At 34.4% G+C, this 23,383-nt stretch overlaps 1 protein-coding gene across 1 annotated transcript in view; it reads right to left on the reverse strand.

Annotated features, from left to right (window-relative positions):
• Nucleotides 1–3,753: 3,753 nt before the first annotated feature.
• Nucleotides 3,754–23,383, reverse strand: part of LOC102157568 (uncharacterized) — a 1,229,235-nt gene continuing 1,209,605 nt past the window's right edge. Inside the window, exon 13 of the transcript XR_014838321.1 lies at nt 3,754–4,185. The gene's annotated coding sequence lies outside the window, so the exon portion shown is untranslated. The remainder of the gene's footprint in view (nt 4,186–23,383) is intronic.

Genomic DNA, 23,383 nt, shown 5'->3' on the forward strand with positions numbered 1-23,383 from the left:
CCCTTGTTAATACATTTCCAGTAACAAGAATGATTTTCCCCTAAGAGAGTCAATTCCTTTATCGATCTACTAAAATTTATACTCAACGTTGACTGAAAATATGTATTTTCTTTGTAGAATTAATTCCAGTGCATATAGCCATAATTTTTAGAAAATAACAGGTATATAAAAAATATGACTCACAAAATAAATAACCATGGGGTTAATAAATTGCTCTGTATGCCTTTCAGTGTAACTACACACAAATGTATATGCACCTATGCACAAACTAACAAATCTGAGTATCAGAATGACGTTTCCAGGGCTATTGATAATATTTGATTTATCCGGTGGAAGGGCAGGGTATTATGAAGATCATATGAAATTCAACCAGGAATTTGCTAAGAAAAAAAATCAATGTATAAATATAAGAATAAATCATGAGTTCATTTTTTATTGGCTCATTTAGCTAATGTTTGTAAATCTGACATATGTCCCAAATGATCAATCAGACTACAAGAACTACATCCAGAGAAACATGGATTTTATATTTATTCCATTGTCAGAAGTAGGGAAAATGGACAAGAATGTACAACAAATGTCTGTTAGAGTGAACAGTGATTTGTATCAAAAAGTGGATAGAAAATTGATTTCAGTACAAGGAGCAGGAAAATCAACCATGTTCAACTTTGTAACAGGACTTGTTATAGGCTGGTTCCCAAGGACCCTGATAATGCAGCAGAAGTAGCAGTGGTGTCCATGGTCTTGTTCTCAAAGTACTTTGTTAAGATGGTTATCAAGGAGTTCCCTGGTGGTCTAGTGGTTAAGACTCAGTGCTTTCATTGTTGTGGCCTGGGTTCAATTCCTGGTCTGTGAACTGAGATCCTATATCAATCCACTGTATGCTAGAGGGATGAGGGTAGGGGGAGGGGGTAAATGGTGACCAGAGTTTCATACAGAAATAAATAAATTCAATTCATACAGCTCAATTTGTGTTTTCCATAAAAAGATAGTGTTTTATTACTGTTGTTATGCAACAGTGACATATACAATCTGCATGTGTAAAAATGCTATTTGCTCAGTATATTTTACTGTGCAATATAGTATATGATTTAGTGTACTATTTATATAAGGCCAGATGCTCCAGGTATTATAGCCATCTCTGGTGAGTTGACTGCCATCGATTATATAATGGTGTTAAAATAATTTTGGTAAACAGTTCTTATCTGTTACAAAAACTTATATACTTTTTGTATTTTTAAAAAACACCGATCCCATTAAACCAACACTATAATCCCTTGGTTCAACATTAAATATTTAGTACTGACTTTTGTTGTTCTACAAATGTTCCTTTTTTCCCCTCTCAACAGAGGTCATTCTGTTTCATAATCTATTTAAATAAGTAGTCTTTCTTGTGCTATCATGAAGTGGCAATCTCCAAGCATTTCCCATGGTTCCTTGGTGGGATGGTCACTTAATGATCAAATTAAAGCTCACTCAACCAAATCTATGGAAACAAGAGTTACTAGGCTGCAGTTCTCCTTTTCAGATTTACAGAGCATCCAGGTGGAGTTCATTACTGTGAATCACCCAGCATGATCCCCTGGCAACAGATTAAGAAAACAGTCTAAATTAGAGATGGCTGCACTGCTAAACTTACTCCTCGTTCAAAATGTAAGGACCCCCTACACCTAGCCACATACATCTTATCTGCAGCAACCTTCTATCCAGGGAGATCTCTAATACTATTTGCTGTTGTAGTTGTACAATACCTAAAATATTTATGAATCTGAAAGCTGAAAAATTACAGACTTGTAGCTAATACATTCCACAGCTGCATGTTCTTATTTTGCAAATTTATAACTGGGAACTCACTGCTAACAAACTCCAGCTTTTGAGCAATTGGAAATATTTCTCTAACTCTCCACATTGCCCAGTCTCTGTTACTCTCACTCCCCAGGCTGGGTTGACTGCAATGGTGGTACATCCTCTAGGGAGAGAAGGAGAAGGGATGGATGGAACTATATGCCATCAGTCACCAACAGCCCCTCTGGCTGATTAAGTAGCAGGTGTTAATAGGAACCCAGGGGAGTGCCCTCAAGTTCCCTTTAGCTGAATGATAGTGACATGATTCAAGGCCTGAAGGGTTTGGGACATCTGTATGAAGGGGGAAGGGAAGTGGACTTGTAAAGTGGAAAATAATAAAAGGGTATGTTGTTTGAAAGATTTCTCCTTGAATCCTTAATGCTTCAAAGATTTGCAGTTTTTGAACACTTGAACAACAAAAAGTCTCATACAAGTGTGCCAGTCATTACAAAAAGAAATGACAAGATATACTAACTTTTAAAAGCACTGTTTATTTCTATAGCTTGGGTCTTATTGGAGCTTTATTATAAATTATAAGATTTATTTCTTGTTTTGGTCAGGTATTGGGTAAATACAGAAGGAATTTGATATGACAGTATTGTGAAAAGATGTCATAGCACTTTCAAAATTACAAAGCATAGGCTTATACATAAAATATAAAAAATAGATGTGATTGATAATCCAAATTAGTGATAATTATTATACTATAAGCTATAGATTTTATTTTATCTGTAAAATGAATTGTAATCTTTTTCTTTCTCAGAGGATTTTTTTTAAAACTTAAGTTTGAGGCGTTCTCGTCGTGGCTCAGCAGAAATGAAACCAACTAGCATCCATGAGGACGTGGGTTCAATCCCTGGCCTTGCTCAGTGGGTTAAGCATCCGGCTTTGCTGTAAGCTGTTGTGTAGGTTGCAGACACGGCTCAGATTCCATGTTGCTATGGCTGTGGTATAGCCCTGCAGCTATAGCTCCAATTAGACCCCTAGACTGGGAACCTCCATATGCTCTAAAAAGACACAAATAAAATTAAATTAAATTAAAATAAAGCTTAAGTTTGACATACACAGTATGAAAATACTTTAGTACCCCCCCAAATACTATCATGCTTCTTTCTGCTCACTAAATACCTACCCCCAATTAACTATTTATTACCCAACCACTAACATCATTGATTATTTTTTGTACTTTATATTAGCAAAATTTAATTTGGAGTTAAATTTTGTCTTGCTATAATGCATTTTGTATTCTTTTGTGCTTAGTTTACTTAATATGTAACTTTTACATGTAAATTCATGAAACTTACTCTATGCAGTTATATTTTATTCATTATTATTTTTATCTTCTGTATAGTTGGATGAATATACCATACTTTATTTATACACTATGAAACTGATGGTTATTGAAGTCTTCCAGAATTGATACTAAACTAAGCATAATGTTGGTGAGGGCATTACAATCCATGTCTTTGGTAAGGATTGGTACACATTTCTGTTGGGTATAAACCTAGGAATGAAATTGCTGGATCATAGAGTAGATAGATGATCAACTTCAGGAGATATTGCCAACATCTTTCTTTTTAAAATTTTTTTATTATAGTTGATTTATAATACTCTGTCAATTTCTGCTGTATAGCAAAGTGCCCCAGGCCAACATCTTTCTTACCAATGTGTAAGAGTTATGGTTGTTATACATTCTCACAAATACTACTTTCTTTCTTATTAATTTTACAATTCTGGGGAGTGTCTAATACTTTGTGATTTTCCTTTTCATTTGCCTAATGATAAATGGAATTGATCACTTTTTCTTACATGTGTTGGCCATTTGGGTATCTTATTTTGAAAAGTATTCAGGCTCATCTTTCATGGGTAGGAGATGAATAAAATTGTTTATAATTCTAAATACAAGTCTTTTTTTGAATATAGAAATTGAGGATATCTGTTCCCACACTGAGGCTTGCCTTTTTGCATTTTAATGATATCTTATGAAGATAATATATTAATTTTGATGTAGCTCATTTATCACTATTTTCTGATCCCAGTACCATTAGAGGAAATTAACTATTAATTCCATTTAACCCTTATGAACTTTGAAAAAAATTTTTTTTAAATTAAGACTTTATAAAGTGACAAAAACCAAAAGAAGCCTAGAAGAAAGTCAACTCAAAAAAAATTAGGGACTTTACTGAGTAAAATTTGCACTTGTTAGTTTTTTTACCTGTTACTTGTATGCCATGGTCCATATAACATGGAGCTACTGAAGCATAAATTCATTTTATTATATTGAGGAATCATAAGATATAATTCAGGGCTTCTAGTGTAACTGGCAATGAAGAGAAAATTCTGGAAAGGAAAAAGAGGGAAGAATAAAAAATCTTCATGTAAATTCTACCCCAGTCTTTGGTGGAACTCTGAATTAAGTATGTATAGTGAAAACTCTACAGAGCCTGCAGACAGCAGTTATAGTAATGTTAGTTTCAATTGCTTTCAAATAGGGTGGGAAAAGAGTTTGTAGTTTTAGTCCAGTCAGGATAACACTGTTTAAAGGAAGATGACAAAAATTAGAATTTCTACAGATTATCTGGCCAATAGAAAAATAAAATGACGGGACTTGTGAGAAGTGGTAAAATATGACACATAGTCAAGAAAACCCAAATCAATAGAAATAAAAAACAAAATGACAGATGTAATTAGGAGACTACAATTCTAAAGAAATTATTTTAAATATATACAAGAAAATAAAGAAGATTTTGCTTACAAATCTTGAAAAGATGGGAAGCTTCAGCATAAAATGAAATACATTAAATGGAATGAATATTTTGGAACCTAAAAGTTCCTTATCTATAATTTTTTAAATGGCTGAGCTTTAAGCAATTGAAGATGGGAAATGAAAGAGTAAGGAAACTTGAAGATGGATTAATAGAAATAATTTTACTCAAAAGAGAAGAATCAGAAACTGAAGAAAAAATTAACAAAACCAACTGTCCTGTGGGACAATATCAAGTGGTCTAATACGTATGTAATAACTAGGGTGGCAGAAAAAGAAACTGTTCATGTATAGATCATGAACAGTATTTCATTTTATATTTTTATTTATTTATTTTTGTCTTTTTGCCTTTTCTAGAGCCCCTCTCGCAGGATATGAAGGTTCCTAGCCTAGAGGTCTAATCAGAGCTGTAGCTGCCAGCCTACCCCAGAGACACAGCAACGCAGGATCCGAGCTGCATCTGCAACCTACACCAAGCTCATGGCAACGCCGGATCCTTAACCCACTGAGCAAGACATGAACAGTATTTTAGGAAATACTAAGTAAACATTTCCCAGATTAAGATAAAAACATAAATCTAGAAATCCCAAGAATCTCAACCAAATACAAGATAACTGAGAGGAAAACATATACAAACACATCATAGACTCTTGAAAACCACAACTAAAAACAAACAAATGTACAAACAGAAACCTTGAAAACATAAATAACAAAATGCTTATAAATGAGGAAAGCTATGAATTAAGGTTGATTTCTCCTTAGCAATATTGAGGCCAGTAGAAAATTAAGTGGCAGCTTTACAATGCTGAGAGAAAGAAAAAAAATTCTATAGCCAGTGAATATAATCTTCAAAAATAAAAGTAAATCTAATGATTTCCTACTATTTCTATAATAAATCACCACAAACCCAGTGACTTAAACATACATTTTTAGTATTAAAATCTTGGAGGTCAGAAATCTGAAATGAATGACTCTGGGCTGCATTCCAGGCTCCAGGGGGAGAATCATTTTCTTGGTTTTCCCAGCCTCTAGTGCCTGCCTACATTCCTTGGCTCTTGAACCTTTTCAAAGCCAGCAATTGCATCACTCTGATGTCTACTTCTGTGACTGCATTTCTTTCTCCCCCTCTGCCCCATTATTTGCTTATATTTGTGTTTACTTGGGCACACCTGAATAATCTAGAATAATCTACCCACTTGAAGATTATTCATTTAATTATATCATCACTGTCTCTTTTGCCATTTTAATTAGTCTACCGCGGAATTTGGGGAGTCTTTGGGAGCCATCAGTCTGCGTTTTCTGCCTACAAAAGTAAATGAAAACATTTTCAGACAAATCAACCAGAGAATTTCTGGCTGGCATGCCACACTAAAATAAATGGTAAAGAAATTCCTCAGGATGAAGGAGAAGGACACAAGACAGCAACACATATTTAAAAGAAGGATTAAAGTTCGAACTCTGGCCTTGCTCAGTGGGTGAAAGATCCTTGAGAGCTGTGGGTTAGGTTGCAGATGCAGCTTGGATCCTGGATCCTGCATTGCTGTGGCTGTGACATAGGCCAGCAGTTGAAGTTCTGATTCCACCCCTAACCTGGTCACTTCCATATGCTGTAGGTGTATCCCTAAAAAACAAAACAAAAAGAGAAGTGAGGTATATTGGAAATGTCATACTTTTAGCATTTTGACAAATATAAAAGGTTGTTCTTTTTTTTTAAAATCTTCCTTGATTTTATGGTATGGTTAGCATTTTTGTATCCCTTTTGAGAACACTCTCTCTCCACTCCACGGTTATGTATTTTCTATAGCTGATTGTTTTAACATTAATATTTAGATTTGCAATCCATCTAGAGTTTATTTTTGGGCAAAGTATTAGGTAAGGATTAAAATATACTTTTTCCCATATAAATATCCAGTTGATTCAGCAAAGTTATTAAAAAGACGATCCTAGAATGGAATTGCAATGTTAACCTAGTCCCAAATCAAGTAACAGTTTATGTTTCATTCTTATTCTAGGTACTTTATTCCTTTCTTTCTTTTTTTTTTTTTTTTTTTGGTCTTTTTGCCTTTTTCTAGGGCCGCTTCCTGTGGCATATGGAAGTTCCCAGGCTAGGGGTCCAATCAGAGCTGTAGCCTCCTGCCTATGCCACAGCAACGAAGGATCTGAGCTGCATCTGCAACCTACACCACAGCTCACAGCAAAGCTGGATCCTTAACCCGCTGAGCAAGGCCAGGGATCGAACCCTCAACCTCATGGTTCCTAGTAGGATCCGTTAACCACTGTGCCACAAAGGGAACTCCGGCACTGTATTATTTTCTAATAATAAAGTCTTTTTTTCCTTCCTTAGACTAATATAATACTCTCTTAATTATAATTCTGCTTCCTTATTTATGACATTTTATTTTCTTAGTTTCTTTATTGCTTATACTATAATTCCTCCAGAGTTGCTCTTGTACAGTATTGCCTTAACTATTCTTGATTTGTTAAATTGCAGTACAAACCTCTAAATCAGCTAATCAATTTATGCCAAATTTTTAGAGTTTTCGTAAGGAATATATTGCATCTGTAGAATGATGTAGGGAGAGCTGATATCTTTACAATATTGATTCTAATCTATGCATAGCTGTATTTTTTCAGTTACTTGTTTTGTTCAACTTTTCTTAATAGTTAATAGTCATGGATGAGTTTCCTCATGGCATAGTTGGTTAAGGACCCAGCATTATCACTGTTGTGGCTCTGATCACTGCTGTGGCTTGGGTTAGACCCCTGGCTGGGAACTTTATATACCATGGGTGCAGCAAAAAAAGAAGCCATAGGTTTAATTTTCTTGTACATGTTGTAGCTTTGTTGTTAGACACTTAATATTTTGATAATATCGCATTATCTCACTTTAAATGTACATATTTTTATGCATGGAAATATTCTTAAATATATTGGACTTATATTCAACTATCATATTAAATTCACTAATCTGTTGGGTTTTCCCAGTACACAATCATGTTTAAACGATAACAATTTCTAATTTTTATTTCTAATTTTTATGTATTTATTTATTTTTATTAATTCATTGTACCCGATATAGTCAGCAAAACAATGCAGCATTCCAGTGATGATACTTGGGGTCTTTCTCTCATACAGACCTCAATGGTAAAATCTTCAATATTTTATTGGTGAGTATGTGGCTAAAATAGGGTCTTAAAATGATATTCTTTATCTGACTAAGGAAGATCTGACCAATTCCTATTTTGTTAAGAGTTTTTAATCCTGAATGCATATAAAATCTATAGCTAGTGAAATAATCATGTGATTCAATTTTTATATTAATATCTTGTGTTAAATTCATTATTTTCAAATGTGTAACAATAATCCCTCTTTATTTGAGGAATACACACCTAGACATACATAATTTGATTTGATTTGTTAATATTTTGTTTATAATTATTGCATGTATGTTCATGTCAGAGAAGGTCTGTAATTTCCCTTTAGTGTAATGTCCTCATAAAACTGTTTTGGGAATCAGTATTAGATTGGCACCTGCTTTTCTCTTTTCTTAAAGAGTTTGGGCAAGTCTGTCTTATTTCCACTTTAAATTTTGGAAGAAGTCCCTGGAATTGCCACCAGATCCTGCCTCTGTGTGTGTGTCTGTGTGTGTGTGAGAGAGAGACAGGCATTGGAGAGCGAGAGAGAGAAAGAGGCAAAGAGGAAAAGAGGGAGAGAGACAGAAGAGAGAGAAGAGGGAAAAGAGAGAACTTTATAGTACATATATAACTATTCATTTGTACCCCCTTTCTCCTTTTAGTTATTGTAAAGAGAATTTTCTTCAGAAATTCTTGAAATTTATACAAATTGTGAAATTTATTTGCTTGAAGTAGTGGCTAAAACCTGATATCTCTTGATTTTTTTTTTTTTTTTCATTCCTAGTAGGGACAGTTTTTTTTTTTTCCTTTGTTTTTTATTTGTTGTTGCAAAGGTATTTCATTTTTATGACCTTTTCAAAATACACTTTTTCTTTTATTGCAGGCCTGCTGGCAACAACTTTTTCTCAGTTTGTCTGAAAACTAGTTTACATCTTTATTTCAATACCATTTTTCAAGGATTTTTTTTGGGGGGGGTGCAAAATTCTGAGTTGGAAGTTGCTTTTCATTTCGCACTCTAAATATTTGCCCATTGACGTCCGAGTACCATGATTTCTAGTGGGAAGTCAGTTACAAGTCTGTCGTTATCTCTCCCTTTCTTTCTTCCCTCCTACTTTGAAGACAATATCTTTTTTTTTTTTTTTTTTTGAGATTCTTTTGTCTTTGGTTGTCAGCCATTTGACTGATGTGTTCAATTGTAGTTTTCTTAATATGTATTCTGCTCATAGTTCCTGAGCTTCTTAAATATGTATGCTGATGTCTAACATCAGTTTCTGGAAATGTTCTGCTATTATTACCTCAGTGTTGCTTCTGCACCATTACCTGTCTCCTTTCCTTTTTTTATGCTCAGATTGGATATTGTATCTTGATCTCTCTTCAATTCAGTAATCTTTTGATCATTTTTATCCTATTTAATGTTTAATCACTGAGTTCTTACTACACATAATGATTTTTCAGTGCTTTAGCACCATATTATTCTTTTTAATAGGTTCCTATTTCCCACCGATACTTTGTCATTTCTTTTTCTATGTTGTCTATCTTTTCCTATACTTTATTTAACATATTATTAATACATATTTCAAAGTCTTTTCTACTATCTTCACTATCTCAATAATCTAATGGGTCTTCTATTCTCTTTTTTTTTCATTTGAATAACAATCAAATTTTCTTTATTTTTCACATTTATAGTAATTTTTGGATGTATGCTAGAATTTATATATAAATTGACCATGAGCTTCAGATGATAACCATCTTCCAAAAGAGTTTTCTCTGTTAGATAGTTAGGGTAAAGGACAGATAACATCAATCCAATTAGTAATTGAAGTAGTTGAAAATATTTTGACACTTTAGTAAGGCCAGGTCTTCCTATGGTCAGTTACTAATCATAGAATGTGGTCTTTGGAGCTTTCAAGAGGGTGCCAAGGAGTGAATTTTCCTCATCACTGAGAGAGTATTGGAAATTGAGTTCTTTTTAAACTTCTCAGCATATTTCTCTAGTCTTCAACCTCACGTAACCTAATCTGGCAAATATTTTGTGAGTATTCTTATGCTTGAAACCTGCCTCTACCCTGGAAGATATTTGTTTCCCAAAGTACTTGAGACTATGGAAGATTTACTTTCTTTAAAAGTTTTATCCTAGCTCTCCATCATATTGTGCCATTTTTGAATTTCTAGGTTGTTCCTCCAGTTGCATGCAGCTAGGGCTTGATTGTTCTTTTCCCCAAGTAGAGACTCATTGTTCATACTAATCACAATCTTCAACTCAAGCCTACAATTACTAAATGCTTTCAGGGGAAAAAAAATGGTTCTGAGAGTTAGCTCACCTTTGAAGGATTCTCTCTGGAATTTCATTTGTCTAGTATTTGTTGCAATAACATCTTTGTGATGTCTTAAATATTTTAACTTAATTCATTTTCCTAGTTCTATAGTAGAAACATTATCTATCTCACAGTGACCTGTATCATATGTAAGACTGGAAATTAAATTTTCTTTATCAGTTCAAAATAAACACTGCGGGAGTTCCCGTCGTGGTGCAGTGGTTAACGAATCCGACTAGGAACCATGAGGTTGCGGGTTCGGTCCCTGCCCTTGCTCAGTGGGTTAACGATCCGGCATTGCCGTGAGCTGTGGTGTAGGTTGCAGACGCGGCTCAGATCCCGCGTTGCTGTGGCTCTGGCATAGGCCGGTGGCTACAGCTCCGATTCAACCCCTAGCCTGGGAACCTCCATATGCCGCGGGAGTGGCCCAAGAAATAGCAACAACAACAACAACAACAACAAAAAATTAAAAATAAATAAATACATAAACACTGTGTCTTTTTCCTAAAAAGAAAAAGAAAGGTTCTTCCTGTGGAACTTTAAATCACGGTTGTGATGGTAATTGTCTAATGACCAGTTCTCCCATAGGGAAGGCAGAGCGGGGGAAAATGAAACTCATATTTGTAGGTTTGCTAATTTTCCTGGTATAAATCCTCCCACCCTGGCCAATTTCAAGCCACCCACATGACATGACTGAATGTAGAGTTAGGAAAAGATGCACATGGAGTTCCTGTTGTGACTCACTGGTTTACAGACCTGAGTAGTATCTATGAGGATGCAGGTTTGATCCCTGGTCTCACTCACTGGGTTAAGGATTTGTCGCTGCTTCGAGCTGTGGTGTAGGTCTCAGACACAGCTCAGATCTGGCATTGCTATGGTATAGGCCTGCATCTCTTCCAATTTGACCCATAGCCTGGGAACTTCCATATGCTGTGAGTATGGCCCTAAAAAGCCAAAAAAAAAGGGAAAAGATGCACAGTCCTGCTTAAATCAGTACCTAGATTTGCAATATGTTAAAACGATTTTCTCTAACAACTAAGGGTTGAAACCATAACTTTCCCTCAGATAATTTTGGGATTGAACTATGTTGATATCCTAAGAACAACAAAAAAATTAATTCAAAGAAATGCAAGCTTTGGCTTACAGAACTCAAACAGTGAAAAACAGTAAGTATGCTGTTAATCATTGGTATCTACCATTTTATAGATATTATTTCTCAGCATTGTCATAATTATTTAATGATTTGTTGATTATCCATTAGCAGGATATTTATAGCAATAGACACTAAATGAATCTTATATAAATGAAAACATTTATGTCTTGTACATTTTCATGTGGACTGTCATAAATAGCAACAAATACAGAGCTGTGTCAAAAATATTTTTAGATGAATGATAGTACAATTAAATTATAACTGCCTGTTTTAAAACAAACAAAATTATTATTTTAAAAGGAATATATAACATTCAAAAAACCACAAAATTAATTACTATGTTAAAAAAAATATTGAGAAGTCCTATTTCTATGGCTCTATAATTAGAGACTAAGAGTTAATAGGAGGAATAGGTAATTACTGTTCATGTTAAGAGAGAATAAAATAGTTTCTTTCTGGGTAGTTTATGCAGTGATTTTAGAGGCAGTGATTTGATCCCAATTAAACTTGAAATTGATCAAAAACAAGAAAGAAATGAAAAAAAGGAAATACTGTTACATAGTTTACTCCCTCAATCAAGAAGCATAAAGAAGAGGACTGTGTGGCTGGGAAAGGATATATGCAGAAACACTTCCAAGAACTGTCCCAGCCAAGGAAGCCCTGCTTTCCTATCAACTACTAAAAGCTGCAGCCTACACCTCCGTCATAAAACATCACAAACTACCACTAGACCAAATGTCACTGATGAGCTCTGAATATAGTCCCCTGCACCTACCATCACCAGAGAAGATTCCATGTGACTAAGGGACCAAACCAGGACTCTTGAAAGTAAAAGTGGTTATTAATACATTAGTAATTAAACTGCAGCACTATGCATGATTCAAGACAGTCTCAGGTAAAACAGGATGTATGGTTACTCTTGGAATTCTCAAGATGCTGAGGCTGTACCTTAGGCCTCAGGATTGAGGAACCTGCCACACTGATTGTGGCCTATTTTAGCTGACCAAAACAAGCCAGGAAAAAGTATACCTGATATTTTCAGCTTCCAACCTGACAATTTGCCTCCTTTGATGGGCTGATTTCCCAAAGAAAATAGTTTCTAGATGCTTAATGGAATAAGAAGATGACAAATATACACCACATCAGCTTTAAAGTAATATCTGGTTTATCAAACCAAGATAGTTAAAATAAATCAGTAACATTAAAGTAAGAAAGCATTATCAGCTGAGTGACCATACAAATCTTTTAATTTTTACTCTGCATTGTACCTACCCTAATTCTTACATTGTATTTCCTGACCTATCAACTTAAAATGATACAGTAGTATAAAATGTTTGCTACTATCTATCCTGACTTTGTTGATGTAGGTGTAGTTCATCCTAACTTAACATTATCCATCTTGCTGATGCTCTTCATATAATAAATTTACAATTGTCTTTTCAGTTTGGACACTGAAAAAACAAAGTTAATTAATGGATAAATAAACAAAATGTTAGTTTATTCTTTAAAACTTCCCAAGTTGCCCACAGATAATTAATTCCACCATTTGACAGAATCCTAAGAAAAATTTCTCATGATTTACTCAATCTCAATTTTTCAGGAATACTTGCATAGTTGTTCACTTCCCAGGGATGCTTCTATCTACTCTAATGCCTTCCCACCTCCATTTACTTTTCACATCTCAACTCATGTTTTACTGTTTCTAACTTCCATGGTAAATGTGCTTAGAGTGGAATGCGAGAGTATTTTACAACATTTAACAGGACTGTAATAGTATGATTACATTATGTCTCCCTTGCCAGATGGATAATTCCAAGGGATCAAAGGATTATACCATTGGCCTCATTTCCTGTAACAAGCAGAATACCTGGCATATAACAGATGCCCATTACCTATTTTATGAATGGACAAATGAATGAAAAGTAAATATAAATATTTGTTGAAACAACTAAATGAATTAAGTATGCTTATCACTTACAACAATCACCCATCAATTTTTATTTTCATATAAAATCTGGTTTGTTGTACAAAACTCTTAGAAGGCAGGAGTTCCCATTGTGCCTCAGGGGGTTAAGAAACCAACTACTCTCCATGAAGAAACAGGTTCAATTCCTGGCCTTGTTCGGTGAGTTAAGTATCCAACATTGCTGCAAACTGCAGCATAGGACACAGATGCAGCTCAGATCTGGCATTGCTGTGGTTGTGGTGTAGGCCTGCTGCTGCAGCTCTGATTCAATGCCTAGCCTGAAAACTGAGAACTTCCATATGCCACAGGTGCAGCCCTAAGAAGACAAAAACAAACAAACAAACAAACAAAAAACACCTCTCGGTAGATATATTTAAATGCTGATATTATCATCGTTGGACAGATGAGAAAATTGAGAGTTTAAGAACTGGGATGAGGAGTTCCCATCATGGCACAGTGGAAACGAATCCAACTGGGAACCACGAGGTTGCAGGTTCGATCCCTGGCCTTGCTCAGTGGGTTAAGGATCTGGCGTTGCCATGAGCTGTGGTGTGTAGCAGACGAGGCTTGGATCCTGCATTGCTGTGGCTGTGGTGTAGGTAGGAGGCTACAGCTCCGATTGTACCCCTAGCCTGGGAACTGCATATGCTGAGGGTGTGGCCCTAAAAAGCAAAAAAAAAAATAAAAAAAGCACTGGGATGATTTTTCAAGAGTCACTTATTGATCTAGTGACTGAAAGATATGTACTAATGGTACTAAAGTTGTACTAAGTTCAATGGCCAAAGAACTAATAGAAAATATAAATTCCTTTCTCTCTCTTAATGGACTTTTGTATAGTATCAAAGACTTTTGACTAAGATATTACATATAACTAATTGCTACTTAATAATACCTACTAAATAAGTGATCAAGTAGTACTGGTATTTGTTATGTTAAACTAAGCTATTAGTAAATTTATTCATAAATCTATTGGTATTTAGGCAAGAAGTCTTCCTACCACATATTTGGCAACACGGTAATCTCTTCCTGCACACGAGTATTTTTAAATAATCAGAAATCTTGCAACTTTGGTGAAGGATTTTTTATAATCAGTATATCACTAAAATTATTTTGATTGTATTATGGCAATTAATGATTGCTATTCTTGCAAACACTAAACAAATTGTTGTAGATGTGTCTTCATCATTATCCAGTCCAGTTGTCGAATTGACGTTTGAGTGAACTCTACTCTTTGGTAACCACTAAGATGTGGTAATTTTCATATGTAAGATTACCATAACTGAAGCTTGTCTCTCAAACTTTACATATTGGTTTCAATAAAGGGATTATTTCAAAATGTTTATCCTAGATCATTTAGGGTCTAGAGCTGTGACTTATAATCTGTTTGTAACATAAGTATTCCTAAGGTATTCAATTTTGCTGTCCAAGGACAGGACTCAAAGCACCCGTGATAAAAAGTATGATATGTGTCCAGTTCAAGTGAGAATCATCATAAGCCTATCCCTAAAGCAAGTCATAATATGTGCATTATCTCCTGCTATAAATTGATTATCTTTATCTTCTTTGATATTTTTTATTCCTCCATTGGAAAATGCTAGTTTCTGCCTTATAAACGCAGGTAAAATATTTTGAGACCCACTATCTTAAACAAATGAATCTTAGCCAGAGTTTTATCATATTTTTGTGCTAAAAGCAGCTGGTTGTCTTTTTCTCTCTCTCTTTTTTTTTTTTTTTTTTTTTTTGTCTTTTGTCTTTTGTCTTCTCAGGGCTGCACCCATGGCATATGGAGGTTCCCAGGCTAGGGGTCTAATTGGAGCTGTTGCCGCCGGCCTATGCCAGAGCCACAGCAACGCTGGATCCGCGCCATGTCTGCGACCCACACCATAGTTCATGGCAATGATGGATGCTTGACCCCCTGAGCAAGGCCAGGGATCGAACCCGCAACCTCGTGGTTCCTAGTCAGATTCATTTCCCATTGCACCATGATGGGAACTCTAGTTGTCTCTTTCAAGTAACTAATCAGTAGTAATAAAGTAATGAAGTTTGAAAATGATTTACACATCATAATATATTTACATATAAAATTAGAGTAGATTGGCAATTGAGTCATAAAACAACCATTATTACTCTCTTGTGTTCAGATAGATTTTTACACTCCTGCATTAGGCCAAGAAGGTTAACAAGTATAGGCAAAGTTATTACAGAGACAAAAATCACATTAACATTGGTAAGACTTGGAAACTATTTTTTTTAAGTATGTACTAACACATAATTATATTGAATAGCCAATCAACATATCAGCACTTTTTTGAAATATAGCAGTTATAAATACTTAATGTAATTAATTATACTTTTAAAGGAATTATCGGTATAAGTTGAAAGAACTCTCATGCATTTAGAAAAGTAAAGTGGGGTAATAGCTTCAGTTATGTACAGTAGATGCAATTTGAGAATAAAAATTTTCCCTAAAATTTGTTGGAAGGAAAAATATTCATGAACCTTTGTCAAATAGCAGGTATATTTAAAATATATTTAATTAGTTTTTAAGAAGTAGAAATGATTCTGAAAATCTTTGGAGCAATTGGAAATCATTTGTTAAAATGAAATGTAATTTTAAAAATGAAAATTTTAAGGTAACTTTGGGCTTCTTATAAAACTGATTAGACCAGACAATCTCTTTTTTCTGTCTAATAAACAGAAAACATTGTTTCATTATCATGGTATCTCCAGATTTAAAGCAAGCAATACAAAATGGAAAGCTTTAGCAGTTTGAGGGAAATGAGAAACTCCAATTACAAGAGACTTTAGAGTAAGTTCCAAAAGTTACTTCTGTTAGCTCTGTAAATTGGTAAACTTTGTTCAATTTCATCTGATATGTTTGAAGAAGTAACTTCTGATTTAGGCATAGTCTTGCCCGTATACTCTTGCATCTCTATTATCAAGTATTCCCATATGCATCATAGGTTCTCAAATTGTGTTCTGCAGAAATGGGTTAGTAGGACTCATGATGAAGCAAAAAAGAATGCAACAAAGTTAAGTTTCTCTACATAGAACATCCAAAACAACTAATAGCTAACGTGTATTGAATCTCTCTAAGAGAGAGATCATGTGTGGTGAGAGCATGGGGATGGTAGAGAGATGCAGAGACACACAGAGAAATACTGAGAATCCAAACTTATTTGACCATGCTGTTTGGCAATGGCAGAAGTATATTGTTCCATTTCTTCTGAAATAGTAATCATATTAAACTTTGCTAACTTTCCTTCTTCTAAATTGTAAATCATCAAGCTCATTTCGTCTATTTCTCTTTAAATTTAAGAATCTGAACCTTAATGATGCTCCATGTTCCTCAGAGATCCAAATCTTTAAAATATTATTTATTGATATTTCCTGCCTTAGAAAGTTTTCTATAGCTTTTTTACAATTTTCCAAAAGTGCAGGTGGCCAAATCATTTCTTTTAAGATTATGCAGATTGCTGCTCCTCAAAGCTTGTTCACTCAATGAGGCTAAATACACATCCATGCAAGACGAGGATGGTTTTGAGTCAGAAAAATCCTGAAGGACCAAAAGACCAAAATAAACATGTTTTCAACTCTTCTGACATCTGGTACTCAGTGTGAAATAGCAATATTGAAAAATTGCTAAAAGATGCTTGTTTCAAAAGTTTGATTCAAATAATTATACGCTAATATCTACCAGTATCATTGACATAGTGATCAAAGAAGACTCTTCACAAGTGTGTTCAATTTGACAAAGCTATTCTTTAAATAATACTTTATTATTGGACAATTTAGACATGACAATTCATTTTAAAATATATTTTGTTCATAACAAGAGGATGTTTTTCCCCCAGTCCTCATTTGGAGAATGCAGGGAACACTTTATGTGGCTACGCACTAAACCATTTTGGTTTCCTCAGCTCAGTGAGGCTCTTGTGATAATTGTTCAGAATTGCAGTGCAGTAAAAATGGCACCATAATAGAAAACTTTCCCTAAAGAAAAACTTAATCCTAGGAGAAGTTTAAAAATTCTAAGTTGGAAATTTTTCATTACTCTCACAGTTAAAAAAAATGCTTCAAATTAGAGGAAATATGTTAAGAAATTCTCTTCTACATATTCAAGCACATTGATTTTTAGTTATTTGGTTTGTTAATTTTTCACTCAACATTGCTCATTTATCATCCACTATATATCAGACACTAGTGTATATAACAAAGTAACCTTTATTGGGTTTATATTTTAGTGGGAAGAAATAAAAAATTTAAAAAATACAAATAATACCAGAAGGTGGTAAATTCCATACAGCCATATTATGTTGCCCATGTAGTCTGGGCAATCAGTAAAAGGTAACATGTAATTGAAATTTGAATGGCACAGTAAGCCAGTTAGGCAGAAGTCAGTGACAAGAGCATAACATGAATACTGAGAGGCTAGCACAAAAGACCTTATAGCAGAAGTTATCTTGGAGGAATACACATTCCAAGGCAGTGGGAAAATGGATGATGGGAGAGTGGTAGAATTTGAAAAGAAAACAAAGTGGTATCAGAAATATCACTTTAAGTGAGTTTAAGGAATTTTTAAATAAAGTATTTTAAGCAGTGTGTGATAATATGTGGAAAAAATATAACAGTGTAACTGTAAGCAAGAAAGTAGACTATTACAACAGGTAGAGATGGTGGTGGAATTGGTTGGCCTCAAGGAATTGCAGTGGAGATAAGTTCACTGTTTAGGGAAATGTTCTGGCAGTCAACAGGGACTGGCTGTTGGATTGGACATTACATGGGGATATAAAACAAAAAAGATAATAATAACAGAATCAATAGGGCACTCTGAACATATTCTACTCAATTGTTGTTCTCAGTTGGATTAGCCTGCTTTGGTGTGTTGAGAAATATAACCAAAATTCCTGTCGTGTTTTTGCAATACTTGAACAAAACAAAGATTTTTAAGAGGACCCACACCTAGCTTTCATAAGTTAGAATATGGTAATGAAACCAAAAACAATAAGAAGACACAGTGGGGCAGTATGATTCTATAGATTAAGAAGGCTCCCTGTACTTATTCCATGTTAATATTAGAATGTTCCACTTACCAAATGGTACAAAAAAAATAGTACCATAATCTATCTTGAGTACTTAGGTCAAAATTTGAAATGATGATATGTAACCCTTGCCTCCCAAAGTGTGTTCCTTGGGACACTAGTTTCATGAGATGGTGGTGATAGGTTTGTAAAACATTGCATATTTGTAAAACATTTTATATATACACATATATGTATATATATACACTTATATTTAATGAGTAATATTAACATTTAAATTATAAAATTTCTTCGAGGAAAGCTAATATAAAATATTTCCCAAATTAGACAATTTATCATTATGTTATGGAGCAGCAAAGTCATATTATGCCTTTACCTCCCAGGAATAATAGATCTGCAGGGAAACCATGTTACCAGTAAATAAATTTGTTCAAAAATAGAAGAGCTATCTTCTCTAGAAGTCCTCTTATATAATTAGGTATTTAAACCACCAAGAGGTGGAAAGTGAGGTCAATCTCTGAATCATTACTCAGGGATTTTAGACCTCTGTGGAATATTAAAACCAAGTAATATTTTGTCATGAATATTATGATTAAAAAACAGTTTAAGGAATAGAAGTATACAGCAGTTAATATTTGCTGTGCCTAGAACTAAAATACAGTATGGAGGTACAAGGTTGGAAGTTAGTAAACTGTTCGCAAATATAAATAATTGGTACTGTAATATTTATGGCAAAGCCCATTAAGAGTTGCTGCCTGTATACCACAGGGAACTATATCCAATCCCTTGGGATAGGCCATCTTGGAAAATAATATTTTTTAAAATTGTGTATAAATATATATGTTATAGGCTTCAAGTCCCCTTCAAGGAGATTAAACCCAAAAGCCTCTGGCCATGTCTCATTGTAAGGCCCCTTCCCTTACTTGGAGGAACCTGGGCTGCTCACTCCCTACTAAGGAAGCCATGTCACCCATTCCTCACTCCTCCTCTATATAAATCTGTTCCCCATACAAATAAAATATCCAGCATGGGGAAATAAAAGCAATAGTAAAGTGAGTCAGGCCTTCTTTTTACCCACACGCATGATCTAGTTAATTGGCTAGTGGCCTATGGATGTTACATCTAATCCCTGTCTGTACAATTTCTATAAACTTTTGTGAAGAAACTTGGTTTGGTCTTGAGTAAAAGATAGTCATTTCTCTTAGTGTGGGGTAAGGGTGGTAATGGAAGAACAATAGTCACGCATTCTCTTCATTTAGGGAAAAAGTCAGTGACTTTCTGAGCTCTAGAAAAGTCTTGTCACAGCTTACACTGTCAACACTTTTTTCTTTGTGAAAGTTTGGAATCACATTTTTCAATGTGCATTAATGTACCTTTTCTGAATATATATGATGCTAATTCTGTAAAGATCCACATGTGATAGATCTTACTCTTATTTTCCCTTCTTAGCATAGAGTAGGTCGTATGAAACAGAAGCATGCAAACTGCACACATACACACAAACACACATCCATACACCAAACACACATCCATACACAAGGATTCAGAAGAACATTCTTTTCAGTTGCACTGCCTTATACTACTAATAACACACCTGTTCAGGTCATTCTGTGCTCTGTTCCAGAAAACTAGTGTTAACAAGAATAATCACAGAGCATTCTAGATGGGGTAACCTGTCTTGGAGGAAATAGCATGGGTAGCTTTTTCTCATTTTAGCAAGGACATGGGTATGTGATACTCCACCAAGTAAATTTCAGCTATTTTTCAGTTAAGTCCACCACTCTCTTTGATAATTCTAGATCTTACAGTTCCTTCCTTCTCTTCTTTCTCCCCCACCTTCCAATCTCATTTTTTTTTCTAAAAAATATTGTCACTATCTCTAATATCACTCTGTCTAATATGGTGATATCTCTAATATGATGACTTTTGCATAAAGGTTAAAACTGGGAGTGGTAATACTTTTCAAGTACATTTCTTTGTATTTCTTGAAAATAACATGAACCTGAAGGTAGCATAAAATTTATATTAAAATGACATAGGAGTTCCCCTGTGGCATAGTGTGCTAAGGATCTGGTGTTGTCACTGTAGAAGTCTTGAATTGCTACTGTGGAGCAGATTTGATCCCTGGCCTGGGGAACTTCCTCATGCCTCAGGTATGGCAAAAAAAAAAAAAAAAAAAAAAAAAAAAAAAAGGAAGGAAAGAAAGAAAAGAAAGAAAGATTTGGAAAAAATCAGTACATGGACAAGTCACAGGGTGAGCATTTATGGAATTGAATAATTTTCTTAGGATTGTTTTTCTCTCACCCCCTGATAAAATGAGCATTTTCAAGATGTTGCCTAAAAATCATGAAAATTTTTGTTTCTGTAGGTTTTCTACACTTTGGAATAATTGTAGCTAAAATATGCATATATATTTAACTTAAGATGTAAAGAGATATAGGAAGCTTTTTGTTCCCATCATGTGGTATATTACAGAAGGCATGAATATTCTACAGCAAATGCTTTTTTTCTGCCGTCAAGAAAGTCTGTAATAAAGATGGGATAAATGACAGTTGAATTGTGAATACCATTCATTTTAAACCGTGATCCCACATATTCTAAACAGGACTACTAAATCTAGTGTAATAACTTAATATATTTTGATATATTGATAATAATGGTATGGGAAGAAGAAGAGAAATCTTTCAATAATATTTGAGGATTTTTAAAAAAGGAATTTGTTTTTAACACAAAAAAATACCCTGGCTTGTTCTAGAAAAAATCTGCACCATTTAGTCTCAACTACAGAAATTCAAAGGAACAAAAACAAATCATATAATAACTTAATACCACCTCACACCAGTCACAATGGCCATCATTAGTAAGTCCACAAATAAATGCTGGAGAGGGTGTGGAGAAAAGGGAACCCTCCTGCACTGTCGGTGGGAATGTAAGCTGGTACAACCACTATGGAAAATAGATTGGTGGTACGTATCTTAGAAAACTATGCATAGAACTACCATATGACCCAGCAAGCCCACTCTTGGGCACATACCTGGACAAAACTTTCCTTGAAAAAGACACATGCACCTGCATGTTCATTGCAGCACTACTCACAATAGCCAAGACATGGAAACTACCTAAATGTCCATCGAACAGATGATTGGATTAGTAATATGTGGTATATATACACAATGGAATACTACTCAGCCATAAAAAAGAACAAATTCATGCCATTTGTAGCAATATGGATGGAAATAGAGACCCTTATACTAAGTGAGGTATGTCAGAAAGAGAAAGACAAATACCGTATGATATCACTTATATCTAGAATCCAATATAGGGCACAAATGAACCTTTCCACAGAAAAGAAACTCATGGACATGGAGAACAGACTTGTGGTTGCCAAGGGGGAGGGGAAGGGAGTAGGAGGGACTGGGAATTCGGGGTTAATAGATGCAAAGTATAGCCTTTGGAATGAATAAGCAATGGGATCCTGCTGTATAGATCTGGGAACTATATATGATCACTTGTGATAGAGCATGATAATATGAGAAAAAAGAATGTATGCATGTGTGTGTGACTGGGTCACCTTGCTGTGCAGCAGAAAATTGACAGAACACTGTAAACCAGCTATAATTGAAAAAATAAAAATCTTTATTTAAAAAATATAATAAAAAATATAACAGCTTAATACAAATATAATGGCTTTCTTTTCTCCCCAAACTAATTTACTGGAGGATTGTTGTTTTTATGTAGCTACTTTAAAGAAATGATCAAAGATATGTCTTTATTTTCGTTCTACCCTTTTTTTTAACATTTTAAAATTGTTCTTTACATTACCAACTTTTTAAAAAAGTGACAGTGCTATGGACAGCTAGAAGCATTACTTTATGACTTGGAAATACTATGTGAGGTCCTGAGCCTTGGCTTTGCTGTATAGATTTAGTCACAAGGCACCTAAGCACACAGTGCCCTTTTGTACAATAAGAAGTTTAAAAGCTTTTCCCAGACCAGTTAATGTTGAAACTCTTAGCCCAATCAATATTTAGTTAGCAGCTCACAGAAATGGTGGTAGACCTCGTTCTGCACCCAGTATTTTAGATAATAAAATATTAAATCATTTCTTGAAATATAACAAGATTTCTGTTGCAGATTTAATGTGACAAGATAGTATTTTATACTGTTTTTATTAGCAGTATAACAAATGGTGAGTAATAAATTCAGATGTGGTGCCGACAGATTCAGGCTGTCAGAAATACTGGGTGGCTTTGTCTGGTTATTAGAGCAAAAAGCTAGTAGGAGGAATACATGGGGAAAATCTTTTTGTTTCTTCCAACAAATTGCAAATATTTGAGGGTATTATTTTGGAGTTCTTTTTGCTGAGATATTATTTCCACTCATATAAAATAGATTTTCCAGGATGTCAACTGTGACATAATATGCATAGAAATTATTGTTAATTTCTATAGGCATTGGACATTTTCTAATATCATTATATGCCATAACCATAGGTAGCTTGAAGGGAGAAACATCGTATTATATATTCTCTTACTTGTCATGGCACTGAAAAAATATTAGGTATTCTTGTTTATTAACTAGAACATATTTGATACACAATAACTGCATGCTAAAATAATATGAAGCAGAGAACTTTTAAGAATGATGAAGTCAGACCCGGATTAGGATTCTAGAATTGCCACTTTTTGGTTATGTATGTTTGAACAACTTAATTAAAACATCTAGATCCCAGTTCTCTGATGGATAAAATAGGACAGTGTTTGCTGAATGTATATTTAAATATCTAACAGTATTTTTCCCTTAGATGAGAAAAGCCTTATTTGAATCTGTCCCCTCCCTCAATGCTTTAAAATGAGAATAAAGGGGAAAAAAGAAAGAAAGGAAAAGGGACAGTTACAAATCTTGAATTCTAGTAATTTCACATACCCTTAGTTATTTAGAGGGAAATATACTATTATTTGAAAATAATTTAGAAATATACCCAAAACAGAAAACAAAAACCACCAAGATAATCATGCATGTTTTACACTCTTGTATAATGAATCTCAGAGATAGTTATTTAATATCAGAAAAACATTTGAGGATTCTGCTCCGGGTAATTTAGAGTAAAAGTCTTGCAGGAACTAGAATAGTTGGTGCAGGCCATGGAAAAAGCCCTCTTTTT

This window comes from Sus scrofa, chromosome 2 (genome assembly GCF_054392235.1).
Source record: "Sus scrofa isolate SSC_HxYL_T2T_F1_AM1 chromosome 2, Sscrofa_HxYL_maternal_Yorkshire_Landrace_v2.0, whole genome shotgun sequence".
In the NCBI taxonomy this organism is placed as follows: domain Eukaryota; kingdom Metazoa; phylum Chordata; class Mammalia; order Artiodactyla; family Suidae; genus Sus; species Sus scrofa.